Source organism: Euleptes europaea, chromosome 11 (assembly GCF_029931775.1).
Source record: "Euleptes europaea isolate rEulEur1 chromosome 11, rEulEur1.hap1, whole genome shotgun sequence".
In the NCBI taxonomy this organism is placed as follows: domain Eukaryota; kingdom Metazoa; phylum Chordata; class Lepidosauria; order Squamata; family Sphaerodactylidae; genus Euleptes; species Euleptes europaea.
The window spans coordinates 62,695,897-62,714,388 of record NC_079322.1 but is presented as its reverse complement, the minus strand read 5'-3'; positions in this window follow the sequence as shown (position 1 = coordinate 62,714,388).

The window sequence follows — 18,492 nt, the reverse complement described above, 5'->3', positions numbered from 1 at the left end:
GCAGTGACAGACCAAGAAAGGGATCTTGGGGTGGTAGTGGATAGCTCAATGAAGATGTCAACCCAGTGTGCAGCTGCTGTAAAAAAGGCAAATTCCATGCTGGCCATAATTAGACGAGGAATAAAGAATAAAACTGCTGATATCATACTGCCCTTGTACAAATCTATGGTGAGACCACACTTGGAATACTGTGTACAGTTCTGGTCGCCACACCTAAAAAAGAATATTACAGAGCTTGAGAAGGTGCAGAAAAGAGCAACCAAAATGATTAAGGGACTAGAGCCACTGTCCAATGGGGAGCGGTTAGGACGCTTAGGGCTGTTTAGCTTGGAAAGAAGGCGGCTGAGGGGAGACATGATAGAGGTCTATAAAATTATGCATGGTTTGGAGAGAGTGGACAGGGAGATTTTTTTCTCCCTCTCCCATAATACTAGAACACGGGGTCATCTGCTAAAGCTGGAGGGTGAGAGATTCAAAACAGATAAAAGGAATTTTTTTTTCACGCAATGCATAGTTAAATTGTGGAACTCCCTGCCCCAGGATGTGGTGATGGCTGCCAGCTTGGAGGGCTTTAAGAGGGGAGTGGGCATATTCATGGAGGAGAGGGGTATTCATGGTTATTAGTTAGAATGGATACTGGTCATTCTGCATACCTATTCTCTCTAGTATCAGAGGAGCATGCCTATTATTTTGGGTGCGGTGGAACACAGGCAGGATGGTGCTGCTGCACTCATCTTGTTTGTGGCTTCCTAAAGGCACCTGGTTGGCCACTGTGTGAACAGACTGCTGGACTTGATGGGCCTTGGTCTGATCCAGCAGGGCCTTTCTTATGTTCTTATGTTCTTAATGAAGCCTCATATGGTCCAGTATATAGCCTACATCTGTAAATTTCCCTAGAATTAATTCTAATAATATCATGATCCTAAAAGGATAAAAAACTCATTTCCAAGGCCTTAGTAAAAATCTGGCTGCATCCACAATATAAGGGGGAACTGATTCCTTGGCATCCCAGTTCTAGATATTGTTGTACAGAAGTCTTTTGGAATCCTTCCTTCCTTCCTTCCTTCCTTCCTTCCTTCCTTCCTTCCTTCCTTCCTTCCTTCCTTCCTTCCTTCCTTCCTTCCTTCCTTCCTTCCTTCCTTCCTTCCAAGTAAATATGTTTGAGATCAGCTGTATCAGCACTTGTGCTGTCCCTTTTTTTTTCCAGTGATACAAAACACTTCATGCATAATCCCCTATTGCATGAGAAGGGGTTTTCAAACATCAAGGAGGCATCAAAGCATGCATCAGATATCTCCACTGGAATTGCTGGATGGTGCTCACATGATAAATTTATGGAATTAGTTGCCTTCCATCACAAGTTTTGGGAACCTGATTCATATCCCATGCTAGGATAATGCATTTGGGGAGGGGCTGTGGCTCAGTGGTAGAACATCTGCTTGGCATGCAGAAGGTCCCAGGTTCAATCTCCGGCATCTCCAGTTAAAGAGACTAGGCAGGTAGGTGATGTGAAAGACCTCTGCCTGAGATCCTGGAGAGCCACTGCCAGTCAGAGTAGACAATACTGACTTTGATGGACCAAGGTTCTGATTCAGTATAAGGCAGCTTCATGTGTTCATGTGAAAATTTTTAATTCTGTTAGCAACTCTGTTAGCAACTCACATTCAGTTTGGACAGTACTGGAAATATGGAATTGAATCTTGATCTCTTGTGCTTCAGGATCATCATCTTAAAGGTAAGCCACCTCGAAGAGTTCTTTGGAGAGTTGGCATATATGTTTTCTAAATAACATAATCAATAATCAAAGTTAAATATGGGTGAAGCACAAAGACATGATCTTAACAATGGAGACTGGGTTACATAGCCACCATTTGTATATTAATCTTTACCACATTCATTTTAAAACTATGCTCAGAGTCCTTTCTGTTGCCCATACTTCCCATACAGAATTGGAAATGGATTTTCTACCACAAATCACCCATTCATTAATACAGTATATGCTCTGAATCCCACCAGTCAGGAGTGATAAGAAACTTCTCAATTTGGCTATTATTTGGCACCATGCTGCCTAATTTCCTTTTCCCAGCCAATGGGAAGCAGTAAAGGCAGCGTGAGGAGAAAGTGTCTGAGAAGATATATGTCTGTAAGGTACTATCCAACTGGACCCGTTAGACAGCCTTCCTACCAAATAGCAGCATCCAGACTGGCCTTTCTGTACACAGTGATTCTTCTGGTTACCAGTGATTTGCTTATACATGATGTAAGGCATGGCGGACTCAGAGGCCAGGCCCAAGGCTTTTGGTAGGAACAACACCCAAACCCTACCTATCTTCAACATATCTAAAGTTCGTCATGCCTAACCATCAGACCTCCTGACTCTTCTCCCACCGAAAGCCAACAACCCTCGAATCTATCCGTTGGCCAGCAGTTGAGCTGCTTAACTCCTCCAACGTGGTTTAGTGGTTAAGAGCAGTGGACTCTAATCTGGAGAAATGGGTTTGATTCCCCACTCCTACACATGAGCAGTGAACTCTAATCTAGAAAACTGGGTTTGATTCCCCATTCCTCCACATAAGTGGCGACTCTAAGCTGGTGAACCGGGTTGGTTTCCCCACTCCTACACATGAAGCTGGGTGACTTTGGGCCAGTCACAGTTCTCTCCAAACTCTCTTAGCCTCACCTACCTCACAAGGTGTTTGTTGTGGGAAGAGGAAGGGAAGGAGATTGTAAATTGGTTTGATTCTCCTTAAAAAGTAGAGAAAATTGATGTATAAAAACCAAGTCTTCTTCTACTGCTCCTCCTTTTTTTTTTCCAACATTCCAATCCATCTTTTGAAAGCGATTGGCTGAAGCTCCTGGGGGAATAAACTTGAAACCATCTTTCAAAGGGACATTCCTAGGCACAGGTTGCTTAGGAATCCAACTAACTTCTGCCAAGTACCTGGGTTCACCCCTTTGCCCACTAGCACAGTGGTTTGCACCAGCCACGATCCATACCGTTGCCACACCAGCATCTGCTGGGGCACTCCACCACTCGGAGACAGCCAACGCATCGGTGAGATACACTGGTGGAGCACTTTGTAAGCTCCTTGGGTGCTTTCTGTCCCCCTCCTCAGGATTATACTGTAAGTACATTTTCCTTTCCACTCACACATTGCTGGATCCAATCTTCTGTTTTTCTGTTTGAAGTATACTTTCTTCAAGCCAGGCTCTAACTTGTTCAAGTTTCTGTGAAAGTAACAAGTAGATCTAAAACTGCATTTGTGTCTTTCACACACTCACACACACATGCCCCAATAGCAGGAAGGAGGCTCAAAATGTGCTTGTAGTGTGAAATGTGTTTGTGCTTCATGTGACTTCCTTCCTACTGGGTGTTCATAGAATTGGAGCCATTGTCGTTACAGGAATTCTGAGATTATGATGATTGTTTTTATTGTAATTCCCTACTTAAAGGAGCTATACAAAATATTAATTGCTACATAACTGGGAAATGCTGGTGTTAAGAAGAAAAAGAGTTGGTTTTTATATGCCGACTTTCTCTACCTCTTGAGGGAGACTCAAACCAGCTTACAATCACCTTCCCTTCCCCTCCCCACAACAGACACCCTGGGAGGTAGGTGGGGCTGAGAGAGCGCTAACAGAGCTGTAACTTGCCCAAGGTCACCCAGCTGGCTTTGTGTGTAGGAGTGGGGAAACAAATCCAGTTCACCAGATTAGCCTCCGCTGCTCATGTGGAGGAGTGGGGAATCAAACCTGATTCTCCAGATCAGACTCCACCGCTCCAAACCACTACTCTTAACCACTACACCACTACACCACGCTGGCTGACAGTTCTCCTGGTTTCCCTTGGCGTTACTCTGGACTTCAGAGTTTGTCTTCCAGGAACGCATCACCGAATTCTCCCAGAGCAGGATCTTACCAACGGAGACAGACAGCCATTGCGTGATTACAATCGAGTGCCTGGTTGAAATATCTTATCACTTAATATGCTTTTATCCAATGCTTGTAGTCAGAGGCGGATCTGTTTTCCCCTCTAAGCAACTGGCGGGAAATAAGAACAGTGATTGTATTCCTTCCTCCCACAAAACATTTTCAAATGCTGTTGTACAGTACATTAGCTAACGGGCAATTGTATGCATCCATTTGTTTATCATGAGACTACGTACTCCGTTTTGTCCTTTAAAAACAACAACAGTATCTTACATTCGGCCCAAGCTGGCTTCCACTAAAAGAATAGCTCAATAATTGAGATCATATGATGTTATGAAATGTACAGCAAAATGAGTTTGACAGTTGCAGCTCAGTTACACGGACCTTGTTCGTTCTTGTAAGCCTGGAATTAAACCAGCTGGCTGCATTGTGACTAAGTCCTGCAATCAAGTATTAGTCATCAGATGTAGTTCACTTTTCTCTTTAAGCCAAGTTGGCAAAAGGGCTATTCAAGGGACGTATTGCAATAAAACGCCCTTTATCAATTGGTGTGCTCTCTATCAGAGCTAGAAAGTTTCTGAGAGTGACCGTAGGCTAGGAATGGTCAATGTCACAATCAAGGTGGCACCGGGTAGCCACTAGAACTTCTTTGTTATGTAATGCATGTGCGCAGACATAGCCTTCTATGCAAACATGTGCATGTTTGCATGGAATGCTTCCTCGGGAGGTGGTAAGCGCTCCTTCCCTGGAGGTTTTAATCAGAGGCTAGATGGCCATCTGTCAGCAATACTGATTCTATGACCTTAGGCAGATCAAGAGAGGAAGGGCATCTTGGCCATCTTCTGGGCGTGGAGTAGGGGTTACTGAGTGTGTGTAGGGGAGGTAGTTGTGAATTTCCTGCATTGTGCAGGGGGTTGAACTAGATGACCCTGGTGGTCCTTTCCAACTCTATGATTCTATTATTCTATGTACATATTACCTACAAAAGATGATGTAACATTAAAGTGTGAGGCCTCTTTTTCTTAATGTTTGGAAATAATTTTGACAGGGCTACCAAGAGCCATTATTTAAGAAGCTTCATCTGTCAGGCGTTCCATCATGTATTACACTGTTGAGCACCTAAATACCCAGATGAATTTTGGGATTGTTCTTGCTGTATCTTCCTGGTCCGTTGTTTGAGTAGAGTCTTCAATGTCATTCAGGAGAGGTGTTTCGGAAACAAAAGGCAAAGGCACCTCATACAATAACAACAGTAACACTCCCACTGAAGAGTTTGAATATGCGGCGGCCAGAGAACTGGTGGAGCAACGTAGCTGTCGACTAGTTAATGAAATATTGCTCATTTGTGTATTTTAGATTGATGTTATTTTTAATCTTTACTTGTCAGCTGCCCTGAGGGTTCAGTAGAGCCTTGTTGGCAATGTATTAATGTTCCTTAAAATAAGTAAATTAATAAAATGACAGTTAAGCATACCAACGTTTGACTCACCCAGGGTGTGATACTCAAGAACCATCATTGTAAACAGTATATAAAAGTATACAAATATACAAAAACCTCAAAGAAACATTGAGCACCGCGAAGAAGTACCTTGGGGTTTGTTTATATGATTAACATATTGCTACCATTACTACTGTAGAGCCAGCGTGGTGTAGTGGTTAAGAGCGGTGGACTCTAATGTGAAGAACCGGGTTTGATTCCCTACTCCTCCACATGAGTGGCAGACTCTAACCTGGTGAACTGGGTTGGTTACAGGATCTCAGGGAACAGTTGTTTCTCTGCATGCAGTCCTGGACAAGAAGCGTCTAATCAAAGAAGATAGTACTGAGCTAGATGGACTAATGGTATAATAGATTCATGGGTTAGATCCAACCTGCTTTTCTGCTGTGAAAATGAAAAGAGGGGGTTCTCTTTACCCACCAAAAAGGCTACTCTGGCGATCTTGGACCTGCATGAACAAAAACCATATGAGATTAAGGCTACAATAAGGAGAGCAATTAAATTAGTGCACTTGTGGGGCCTCAATAGTTACAAGACTGAGACTAGTTTCAGGTGGGTAGTCATGTTGGTCTGCACAGAAGAGTCCACTAGCTCCTTAAAGACCAACAAAATTTCTAGGAAATAAGCTTTTGAGAGTCAAAGGTGTTTGACAAAGGGAGCTTTGATTCTCAGAAGCTTACACCCTGGAAACCTTGTTGATCTTTAAGGTGCTACTGGATTCAAATCTAAGTCTGAGACTAGGACTTCCAGATGCTCGGTAATGGAGGGCAATTGCCCACCAATTAACTGGACTGCTTGGTTTTTCTCAGCTGGCCGGCAGATGGAAGCAGGCCAGCTGAAAGGGGGGCTGATCCACGCGTGCGCAGTGGCGCATGATGCAATAACGTCATTGGGTTTCCACAGAAGTTTTTGAGGAATGTGCTAGAGTGTCCCCAAACCCGAACGTGACGTTTTGCACCTTGTGTGCTGCACGTGCAAGGATCCCCCACCAGCCCCACCACAACAAAGCTCCTGCCAGTGGTGAGGGGGGACCTGGCAACCCTATCTGAGACTGTAATACTAACCACACTTCCTAGAGAGGAAGGGCCTATTCAAACTGCCTTTATAATCCGTTTGAGCAGCAGGTTGCTAATGGATTTTTCGTGTCAGTTCAGACACCACTGGTTTGGCTCCTGGCTGCTGACTGATTTTTTGTTACCTGTTCAGACAAAGCTGCTTGTGTCTCGTTCGCAAAGAGAGGCTGAGCCAGTTTTTATGAAAACTGCTTTCAATTATTTTCAGTTCTTCCTTGCGCCTCTGAATCACTCCAGTGTGCTGTTTGAACTGCCTGGAGTGCTTTGGGAACGACCACAATTGTTTTCCTGCCTTTTTTGCCAATGCGTTCTTTTCCGGCTTTTCTTTTTTTTTACATTCTGAGATTTGTGTTATAGAGCTATAGCGGCAAAAAAGGCGGGTCAACAATTGTGGGGCTGTTTGAACTAGCCAGAGCGCTTTTGAGATGGCTCATAGACAGATTGAAATGAGCTGTATGAACACCCATCTTTGTATTGCTTTATTCCAAAATGGGCAAACAACGGATGACATCCAGTTTAGAATGGTAATAGGAATAGGGCCTAAGACTACCACTGTGCTTAATGGGACTTTCATCTGAAGAAACATGCTTATTATTGCAAAGTTAGTTCCTCACCACTTCTTCTAAGTCGGACTGTGACAAAGGATACCTCAAGTGATAAAGTGCCGCTTCCATCTCTGCCATTGTTCTTGAGGCCTGTTGGGTGGTTCCTGGGGCTCAGAAATGGAGTAATCCAGACATGATTCATCTCGGGATTCCATGGCACAATGGCCGAACACCCGGTTTGTATGTAGAAGACACCAGATTCCTCCTCTTGCATCTCAAGTTAAAGGGAAAGACTTTTCTGCGTGACAGAGGAAGACTGGAAAATCACTGTCAATCAGAATTGACAATATTGAGCTGGACTGATCATTGAAAGACCATCTCAACCAATATGAACCTGTGAAGCAATGAGATGGACTGAAAAAGCTGCCTGAAATGGGTTCACACATACTTCATTTTATGCACAACTTTCTCACTTTATGTACTTTTGAACTCTGAACTTTAAAAAAAAAGCCAGTAAGCAACTTTACAGTGCTCCTATTAAAACTGTTGTCACAACATGCAACATTTCTCATTCCCCTTACACCCTATACTGGCACATTACATCTGTAGACCAATGTAATGTGCCAGTCCAAGGTTTCAACCACTTTACATCTTTTGGCATCAGCTCACAAGTGAGGCTGAGGGTCTGCTTCCAACCCAACTTCAGGGGAGCTGGAAGTGGTTTCAGGCTTTGGCTGTGTCTCTTTGCAAACAGGGTAAGAGAAGATGGGGGTGATTCGAGACTCATTTGGGGCAATCTGTGCAATATTATCAAGCAGTCTGAAACAACAAAGACTGTAATAACATAAGACTAAACAGAGGGAAATAGTATTAAAACAAATTAGTCAGTGTTCATAACACAGCCAGGGCTCTGCGGAAAAGGGAAAAAATTCAATGACTCAAGAAAGTTTTTATGAATATTGAGAACATCTATCCTTTTCTTGCTGAAATGTTGGCCAAGCAGAGCAGGATAGTGACCTGGGTCTGCTCTTGGGTATCTCCCATCAATCTTACTGTAACCCTAAAGTCCTTGATTGTATGGACTATATTTATGCTCTTGCTTCCTCTATCAGTTTCCCCAAAAGGTGGTTTAGCAGATGTAGTCTCTGAGGAGAAAGAACATGTCTGTTTCTTATAAAGTCTTCATTTACAGTGTCCCAAACCAACACAGGATTGCTTTTATTACTTCAGATAAACACGTTGTGCCTCATTGTTCCCCTCAGTTCTTCTAAATTCAGAGAAGTGTAAACCAAATCATTATTTCTAGGTCACATGCCCTGACTTTATTCCCGTCAGCTCCGCTTCCTGAAACGGCCTGTTTTCGCATGTCAGTTACCCCGGCCAGACTCAATCCAGCTCAGCCATCTTAATTTCCAAATGGCAAGCTTCCGGGTTTTTTTAAATGCCCTGTTAATTGTATTCTTCCCTCCGTCGAGTATCAATTACTGACCGATTAAGGCCCATCTGTTAAGATTCCACATATTGGATTTTTTCCTACAATAATATTTCAATCTTTGCCCTTCTAAGAGTCAAGAGACGCCGTGGAACCAGAACAAACGTCCAATTTTTTTTTCTTTTAAAGTTTCCAGCTTTAGAAGGTCAGCTAGCTGAAGGTTCAAAGTATTTTTCTTAACCTCAGAGTAGCGGTCACATGGGAGCTATAGACAAATATGAAGAAATCAGAAAGGTGAAGTGTATACAAATTACATTGTTCTAGGGTAGGTTAAATTACTGGGTCTCTTCAACCTCAGCTGTGCCCCCTACAAATAATCGGAAGGCTGCAATCCGGACTTCATATTATTTGAACATTATGGGAGATTGTCGAAGTTATTTGGAAACTTTCATGAAATGAGAAAAAGAAGAGTAGTGAAAAGGCACTTCAGAAGAGAGTTATTTCCCCCCTCCCCTGGAGACAGATAGAAATACATTACAAACCGAATATATGGACTAAAACCGAGCGCCTACGGAGTTTCCTTTTTACTGCCGTTCCATTGATCCTTCTTTTTCCCCTTCCGTAAGAGACCATTGATAAATTGTACTGGGTGAACCTAAATGATATTGGGAAGCTGTGCCACAGGATAACAACCTGGTATGCAAACTGGGCTGTTTAACCAGATTGCGCCCTTGAACTTCTCCCACGACTCTCCGCCAGTCTCATTTACTAATGGACATTTTATGGTAGTTTCCCCACCAACCAGCCTCCCCCTCCCTCCCCTGCTGGCTTCTCTTGACTCTGGGGCAGCATTTTGGAAGCGACTTTATGGATCCATATGTCACTGAAGGGAGGTGGCACAGGCCCCGCTTGCTTGTGAAAAAGGCAAAATAAGGCCTGTGTGTGGACACACTACATTTGTGCTGGAACAATCTGGACGGAAGCCCTGCATCAAGCAGACTGCAGTTACTCAGGGCTGGAGGAAAGGCACTCAGAACTTCTGCCCTTTTATGTATTAGTTTATAGCTTTTTCTTTAGAGAAGGAGGATGGCAAAAGACGAGAAGGGTGTTAAATGGGTGTGGACTGGGTCTGCAAGACAACCAGTAAGTATTTTTTTTTCCAGCTTACATAACGGGAAATCAATAGTGACCCCTGATATTGAGATAAATCCCATTTGACCTCATCAGATGATAAACCTCATACAATATATGTTATTTTTCTTAATATAAAAATGTGTATATCCTACCTCCAAATGCCTGACATTATAAGATACATATACGAGAGGCAGTGTGATGTAGCGATTAAGGTGTCGGGCTAGGAGGAGCACATGAACACATGAAACTGCCTTATACTGAATCAGACCCTTGATCCATCAAAGTCAGTATTGTCTACTCAGACCAGCAGCGGCTCTCCAGGGTCTCAGGCTGACCTCAGGGTCTTTCACATTATCTACTGCCTAGTCCCTTTAATTTGAACCTGTGACCTTCTGCATGTCAAGCAGATGCTCTACCACTGAGCCACAGGCCCTCCCAGGGAAACCCAGGTTTGAATTCCCACTCTGCCATGAAAATCTGCTGGGTGACCTTGGGCTACTCACACACTCTCAGCCTCGATCCTGGCAAGTATTTGGATGGGAGACCTCCAAGGAATACCAGGGGCGTGATGCAGAAGCAGGCAAGGGCAAACCACCTCTGAAAGTCTCTTGCCTCGAAAAGGTGGAGGTAGGAGATTATTTCCCGAGAGCAGCACTAGTCAGCAGCAGGCTGTTTTGAAATCTCGGGTCAGGCGGGGATGATGAGATGTGGAAGCACAGAGGGAGGCCCATTGTTTGGGCAGGGGAGGGACTTCAGTTGGGTATAAAGCCATAGAGTTCACTCTCCAAAGCCATTTTCTCTCTGTCGCCTGGAAATCAGTTGTAATCCCAGGAGATCACCAGCCGCCACCTGGTGATTGCACCTACTTGCCCTTTTTGGAGTGCCAGAATAATCCAAACAAGGTAAAAATGCTATGAAAGTATTAACATTTTGTATATGTTCTGGCAAGCTTAAAGTAAGAAAGAACAATGTGCCACATACAACAATTTCTAGGGAGACTGGCATGACTGGCACCATTATCAAAAGTGTAAATCGCTAGGCTGGGAATGTTATTTTTAAAATGGGAAGGCAATACATGATCAGAATACTACTTTTTGTGAACAAACACTCACAGCCCAACACAAAACAGAATATTGCCTTCTGACTCTGGAGTAAACTCGTTCCTCCACATTCAGCAAGACAATCAGCAACATTTATGGCTTTTAAGGATTCCCCCAAAAAAGATACCCTTCATACATGTTTTAAAAGTCATCTTTTATGCCTTCCATGGGACAGAACTTTTATCCTTAAACTGTCAAGATGATAAAGGCATCAGCCTACATTTTAAATACCTCTTTTAGAAAGATAGTAAATGATGTATGCAAAAGCCAAACAGATAGCATGGGAATTTCCTTTTGTCGGTTTTCATTCCACTGAAGCAGCTGACTGTAAGGGGTAAAAAAAATAAAAATACTTTGTTTTCTTGAACTTGTATTAATTTATGAAATGGAAGGTTAAATGGCGAGTGAATCCAGCTCTGGATCTCCCCCCCCCCTTTAACAAAGGAGTCTTTTTTGTAAAATTGAGAGATATTAAGAGGTTCCCCCTCCCCTTCACTTATATTGATGAACTGTGAAGGTCAAAAAGAGATTGATCTACAGAGCCCAGTAAAAGTTAGAAGTAATTTAATTAGAGTTGTCCAAATCTGAAAATCTTCTAATCCTCTTATATACTTAAAGCAAGAGGGAATGCATACATGTATATAGCTACAGTTACCTTATTGGCTTATAATTGTTATTGAGAAATATTCAGCAAAATGTTTATTTCATTTAAGTCTTTTAAAAAAAAAAAAGAAGCCCCACTCACATCAAATAAATAAGTTAATCAAAATGGCACACACAATGTTTCAGTGTGATCCTGGGAATCACAGTGGCCAGGGACGGCACAGCCGCAGCGCGGCCACAGCACCTCCACAGAGGTTTCCCAGCCGCAGTGGAGGGGGAAAAGAGGCTTTAATTTAAAAAAAAAAACTAAAATGGGGGAAAGGCCTTATTGCAAACAGCGATGCTGCAGCACCAAAACTGGTGGCGCAGCAGCACCGTTGCGTTAGGAAGTGTTCCCAGCGCAAATGGGGTTAGGAAGTCGCCTAACAGCAGCTACACACACACACACCCCGGAACACCCCAGGAACACCTCCCGGGACGCCAATGCAGCAATTTGCACTGGAAGAACGCCTGCGGGAGGCCACACCGGCGTCCGAGGGCCACGCTGCCACAGCAGTCCAGGAGGTCGGCATAAGTGGCCCTACGCCAGCATCCGTGCCACTTTGCACAGCGCAAGTGGCACAGACACCAGCCTAGGGGTTGTGCTGGCTTCTAAGAGTACATCCAGTTTTGTAACACAAAACCACAGATCCCTCTGGAACCACTGTGGGAGCCACGGGGTCGACAAACCTTTCCCGATCCAAGGAGTTCCTTCACACATTATGTTTGTTTAAAGCATGCAGCAGGGGTTCTAGTTTGACTCCCATCATGTTGCCTTACTCTGCTGATGCTACTCACATATAATTCTTTGGAGAGGAGTTAAATCTTAAATATGTTTCCCACATATTTAAGTTTAAAAAAAAAACTATCAGAGAGGGAATATTCAGTTGGCCTTAGTTCTGGCTACTCGTTGACTAAATAATAATAATTAAAAAGAATGAGGGGAAAAACAGGAAAAGGCCTGTTATGAGAGTCAACATACTTTTGCTGATCCAAGTAGAATTCAGATAGGAACGGAAACTTTTTACATTATTATTATATTTTTATTTTTATCTAAGGAACTGAAACTTTTGAGGTCAAGCCTGAATAAAATGTACGCTCAAAGGTTGAGATTGTTGACATTTGTTGTTGTATAACTATTTGTTATGATCTTCTTGGCATTAATATTTGCAAGAGTGCTAGTAGCAAGACAGCGCGGGTATGGCAGCATTGCAATTAAAATGAGAAGGACCAGCTGTTAAACACTCCCAAGGAAACTCTTTTTGTTCACAGATAAACAAGGTCAATAGAAACATATTTTAAGAGAGCTGAACCGAAAGGTTGCGTTCCGATAATTCTTGCAGAGATTTGCTGCCATTCTACTCACTGACACCCCAGTCTTTACTCTTGCTCCAGACGTGGCTCGCTAGGCTTGCCAGATCCCACCTGGCCACCGGCAGGGGATGGGGGGTAGGATTGCCAGATCCAGGTTGGGAAACTGCTGGAGATTTGGGGATGGAGCCTGGGGAGGACAAAGACTTCGATGGGATACAGTGTCACAGTCCACCCTCCAAAGCATCCATTTACTCTGGGGAAACTGATTTCTGGAGTCAGGAGATGAGCTTTACTTCTGGGGGATCCTCCAGGTGGCATCCCTAGGGCTTGTGTCAATCTCAGGATTCTAGTCCTCATGTAGTGCCATCCTGGGCAAAGATGCACCCTTCCAAGTCTTATTTGGGATTGTGTTGCAGTCTTCTTGTACCTGATTACAAGATTGCTCCTACGCAGGTCTGCTCAGAAGTAAGTCCCAGTCTTATAAACTGTGTCACGCTAAGACTAAGAAAAAAAGGAAACATCTATCTATCTGTCTATCTGTCTGTCTATGTGTGATTAATCTTAATTAACTGGGGGTGGGGGTACTTGGCAAGTCCCATTTTATTCAGTGAGGTCTACTTCCAGGAAAGTATTCTTTAGACTGCACCCTTTATCTCCTGTTTCTCTTTATGGCTTTTTTTCCTTCTGTTCTTCGCAAGCGCAGTGCCATCCTAAACAGAGTTATACCCTTCTATGTTCTATGTCAGCCATACTATCTCAGGTTCATACTCCTGCTCATCTTCTAATGTGATTTATGCCATCACATGCCAGCAATGCCCTTCCACAATCTACATTGGACAAACAGGTCAGTCTCTTAGACAAAGATTAAATGGACATAAGTCTGACATCAGAAACCACAATATTCAAAAACCAGTGGGAGAACATTTCAACCTTCCAGGACATTCTGTTGCAGATTTAAGAGTAGCAGTTCTCTTACAAAGGAATTTCAAAGGGAGATTGGAAAGAGAAACTGCTGAATTACAGTTGATATTCAAACTAAAGACCTGGGCTGAATAAAGACCTTGCATTCATGGCTCATTACCAATGCTGATTTCTCCACACCCATCTCTCCCCTGGACATCACAGACTCTTCTGCATACCACACCTAATTCCATCACGCCTGCTATTCACATTTACATACTGTTAACATTTACATACTGATGCTTGTCTGAATTCACTCTCCTTTACTTAAAGACAGATGGATTCACATTCTAGCTGTATCTGAAGAAGTGAGCTGTGGCTCATGAAAGCTCATACCCTGCCAGAAAATATTTTTGTTAGTCTTTAAGGTGCTACTGGATTCTTGCTCTTTTCTCCTTCTATGTTGGTTGAAGTCAATGGGCTTAGAAAGGTGTCTAGGATTGCACTGTTAGTCTCCATCTCCTTCGCCTGTGCTTTCCTCTTTGCCTTTTGACGTATTAATATCTTTGCCAAGAGTAGCCTCTGCCTCCCTCCCCATCAAGCCACCCCCCTTTCCTCTAGTCTCTTATTTTCACAAACTGTCCTGTTCCCAGTCAGGCCGGATACAATTCAACCTAGTTGTGAAACTCAACAGAGAGTCACAGCTCAGTGACCAGCCCACAGTTCAGCAGCATCTGTTGAAGACTAGCACAAACTAGGTCAGGAGCTCAGCAGTCAAAGAGGACACCAAAGGAAGTGCTGGTTAGGCATGTTTCATCTACAACTGTCAGATATCAACAGAAGGCTTTTATAGTCTGCAAAGTTGGCCAGAGGTTTCTTTGTTGTTTTTTGCTGGTGAATTTTTGGGGCGTGATATTTACAAGACTGAGACTGGAATACTAAGCACACCTCCGAGAGAGTAAGACCCTCACTGAGCTTAATGGGACTATCATCTGAAAAAACATGCTTAGCATTGCAAAGTTAATGTCTCACTACCTTAGAGTTGCCAGCTCTGGGTTGGGAAATACCTGGAAGTTTTTGGGGTGAAGCCTGAAAAGGGCAGGATTTGGAGAGAGGAGGGACTTCAATGCCATTGAGTTCAATTGCCAAAGCGGCCATTTTCTCCAGGTGAACTGATCTCTGTCAGCTGGAGATCAGTTGTAATAGCAGGAGATCTCCAGCTAGTACCTGGAGGTTGGCAGCCCTACACTACCTTCTTTTAAGTAGGATTGTAACAAGGAATGCCTCGTGGTAAAGTGCATCTTCCATCATTGCCATTGTTCCTGATGCCCATTGGGTGATTCTGGGAGTTCAGAATTAGAAGAATCTAGTCATGGTTCATCTCGGGATGGCTGTGGCTCAGTGGTAGAGCACCTGGTTTGTATGTAGAAGACCCCAAATGCCATCTCTTGCATCTCCAGTGAAAGGATCTCAGGCAGAGGCAGTGTTGTGTCTGATAGGGACAAACTGGAAAGCCACTGTTGATCAGAACTGAAAATACTGAGATGGATAGACCAATGGATAGCCCAGGCTAGCCCAATCTCATCAGATCTTGGAAGCTAAGCAAGATCCTCCCTGCTCAGTATTTAGATGAGAGACCACCAAGGAATACCAGGGTTGCTATGCAGAGGCGGGCAATGGAATGTCTCTTGCCTTGAGAACCCTAAGGGGTCGTCGACCAATAAAGACCAATGAAGGACCATCTCTACCAATATGAACATGTAAAGTGACTGCATTCCCCACAACAGGATATCCTAGCTACTCTCAGTAGTATGATCTACTATGGCCTGAGTTAGGGTCTTTTCTGTTGCTGCCCCCACTTTGGTGCAAAAGTGTCCTGGAACTGATCAGGCAGGCACCAACCCCTGGGGCCTTCCAGTAAGGCTGGAGATGTTTCAGATCACTTGTGAGGCAGCTTAAAAGTTATAGATGTGGGCTCGTATTTATCTGTTTTAATTATATCTTTTAATAGATGAGTATTTTTATATTGTATTTACCTGCCTTGGATCCTGACTATGCCAGAAGCAAGGTGTGGTATATAAATACCCTGAATAGATACATAAAACAAATGGTGTGACTCATTCTTTAGCTGCTGTCCCTGTGAATGTCACCCACATTTGGTTCTTCTGTTCTGATGGTTTCCTGGATGAGGTTCCTTACTCGCTTCTCTTAGAGTGCTGAGTCTCCCCTTCCGCATTCTCGGCATGCGGTAGGGGTCAGGGGAAAGATGCCCTTGTGAGCATGACAGCTCTGTCTTTGTCACGCCCCGGGCTCGGAAGCGCGGAGCCGAGGGGGGGGGCTTGAGAGTCTACTCGAGGTTGTGGTGTTTCCTCGGCCTCAGACCACTCAGCCGGGGAACCTGAGCTTGCCTCCCCGTTTGAGTCTGCCAGGATTGTGGGCTACAGCTCTCTAGCCCGTCCTAGCCAGCCATCCTCCCGGCCTCCACGCCACAACCCCTTTTTAAGCCCGTCCTCCCCTCTTAGCCCCGCCCTCCCGAGACCATATAGGCTGGGCTTTTTCTCTCCTTCCGGGATCCGCCTGTTGGAGGAGTCTTCCTGGTAACTCCCCCCCCCGCCCTCTTCTGGCCCTGCCGCGGTTCATGGGAATGCCCGGCGCGGCTCCCGCTGCTTGACCCCGTGGCGATCCGCTAAGGCCCTGGGACTCGCCGAAGGTCGGGCGGCTTGCCTCACCCGGACTCCCGTCGGCCCCTCCAAACGGTCCTTGGCCTGCAGGGGAAAGAGGGGGGCCGTTTGAAGAGCCAGCCTGTCGAGCCGGCTCTTGGGTCTTAAGGCCCCTGAAGTTTTCCTGCCCGGCCTCTCTTCCCGGCTTCTTCCTCCCCCTCCCTCGCTCTCCACTCCCCCTCTCTGGCCTGCCCCCGTTCTGCCGGGCCACTGACGTCTCCCGTCCCTCTTGGGCCCCAGGTAAGCTGGTCCGGGGCTGGGGAGGGCGCCAGGATGGGCCCGAGTCCGCACCGTCCTGCGGCTCCCCCGGCCTCCCGGCGAGGGGTGGGATGGGGGCCGAGTCCGCACCGTCCCGTGGTTCCCCCGGCCTCCCGGCGAGGGGTGGGATGGGGGCCGAGCCTGCGCCGTCCCGCGGTTCCCCCGGCCTCCCGGCGAACGGCGGGGTGTGGGCCGAGCCTGCACCGTCCCGCGGCTCCCCCGGCCTCCCGGCGAGCGGCGGGGGGTGGGCCGAGCCTGCGCCGTCCCGCGGCTCCCCCGGCTTCCCGGCGAGCGGCGGGGGGTGGGCCGAGCCTGCGCCGTCCCGCGGCTCCCCCGTCCTCCCGGCGAGCGGCGGGGTGGGGCCCGAGTCTGCGCCGCCCGGGAACGGGCTGGGCGCAGGACACACTATTTGTGTGCCTGTACAGCAACATCTTGAAACAAACTTTCTGCATCATACCATCTCATTTTATAGCTAAGCTCTATATTCAAAAGAATAAAAAAGCCATAGAGTCCACCCTCGAAAGCAGCCATTTTTTCCAGGTGATCTGATCTCTATTGCCTGGAGATCAATTGTAATCCCAGGAGATCTCCAGCCGCCACCTGGAGGTTGCACCTACTCACCCTTTCCGGAGTACCAGAATAATCCAAGCAAGCTAAAAATGCTATGGAAATATTAACATTTTGCATATGTTCTGGCAATTCATCACTTGACATTGCAAGCTTAAAGCAAAAAAAAAAAAAGAACAATACACTGCATACAACAATTTCTAGGGAGACTGGCATGGAGGCACACCACCATTATCAAAATTGTAAATCACTAGGCAGGGAATGTTATTTATAAGGTGGCAACACAATACATGACCAGAGGACTTTTTTGTGAAAAAAACACTCACACCACAACACAAAAAATATTCAAATGAATCAAAAATTGCAAACATCCTGGAACTGCACAACTTCAAAACGCTGAGAGTTGAATGATTAAATACGTTCCCATAGGAAAGAGAAAAAAACTCCCTAGCAGACTAGTACATCAGGTAAAGGCTAGCCTAAAAGAAGAGTTTGAAGCCTCCAGCTGGGGCCTGAAGACCACCCAGAATTACAACTGATCTCCAGACTATAGAGACCATTTCCCCTGGAGAAAATATCTGCTTTGGAGGGTGTACTGTTGTATCCCACTGAGGTCTTTCCCTTCTCCTGCATTGTGCAGGGGGTTGGACTAGATGACGCTGGTGGTACCTTCCAACTCTATGATTCTATGATTCGCAAACCCTACCCTCCCTGGCTTCACCCTTAAATCTCCAGGTATTTGCCAACCAAGACTTGGCAACCTACTTAAATCCTTCTTCCTGACACAAACCTCCTGTCTATCACTACTGCAGAAATAGCCCCTCCAGGAACCCTTAGAGCAAGTCTACTTCAGAGCAGTGTTAGCAGTCATAATTATTTCAGCTCTACACTCCATGCATTTCAATGATGGAGCAAATCCCCTTTCTCAATTTTACAGATTCCTCTCATGGTGAAATCTCCAGGTCTGTTTGTTTTTTAGTTTGTTGTTTAGGGTTGCCACCCTCCAGGTACTGGAGATCTCCTGCTATTAGAACTGATCTCTATGGTATTGAAGTCCCTCCTCTCCCCAAGCCCCACCCTCCTCAGGCTCTGCCCCAAAAACCTCCCACCAGTGACTAAGAGGCACCTGGCAAACCTACCGTTGGTAGTGCAATCCAAAAATCTTGAGGGGGCATTTGGGATTTTAAGAATTTAGACGGCTCTTTCTCCCTTGTTTAGGGGGTACTCCCTGCATACTTGGTGGACAGTAGTGAAGAAGAACTGGCCTCGACCACTGTCAGTTCACCCTGTCAACTCACCTGAGTGTGAACATGTTTTTCCCCATTAGTTTAATTTCATCTCCCCTGGGGATGCTACCATAAGAACATAAGAAAGGCCCT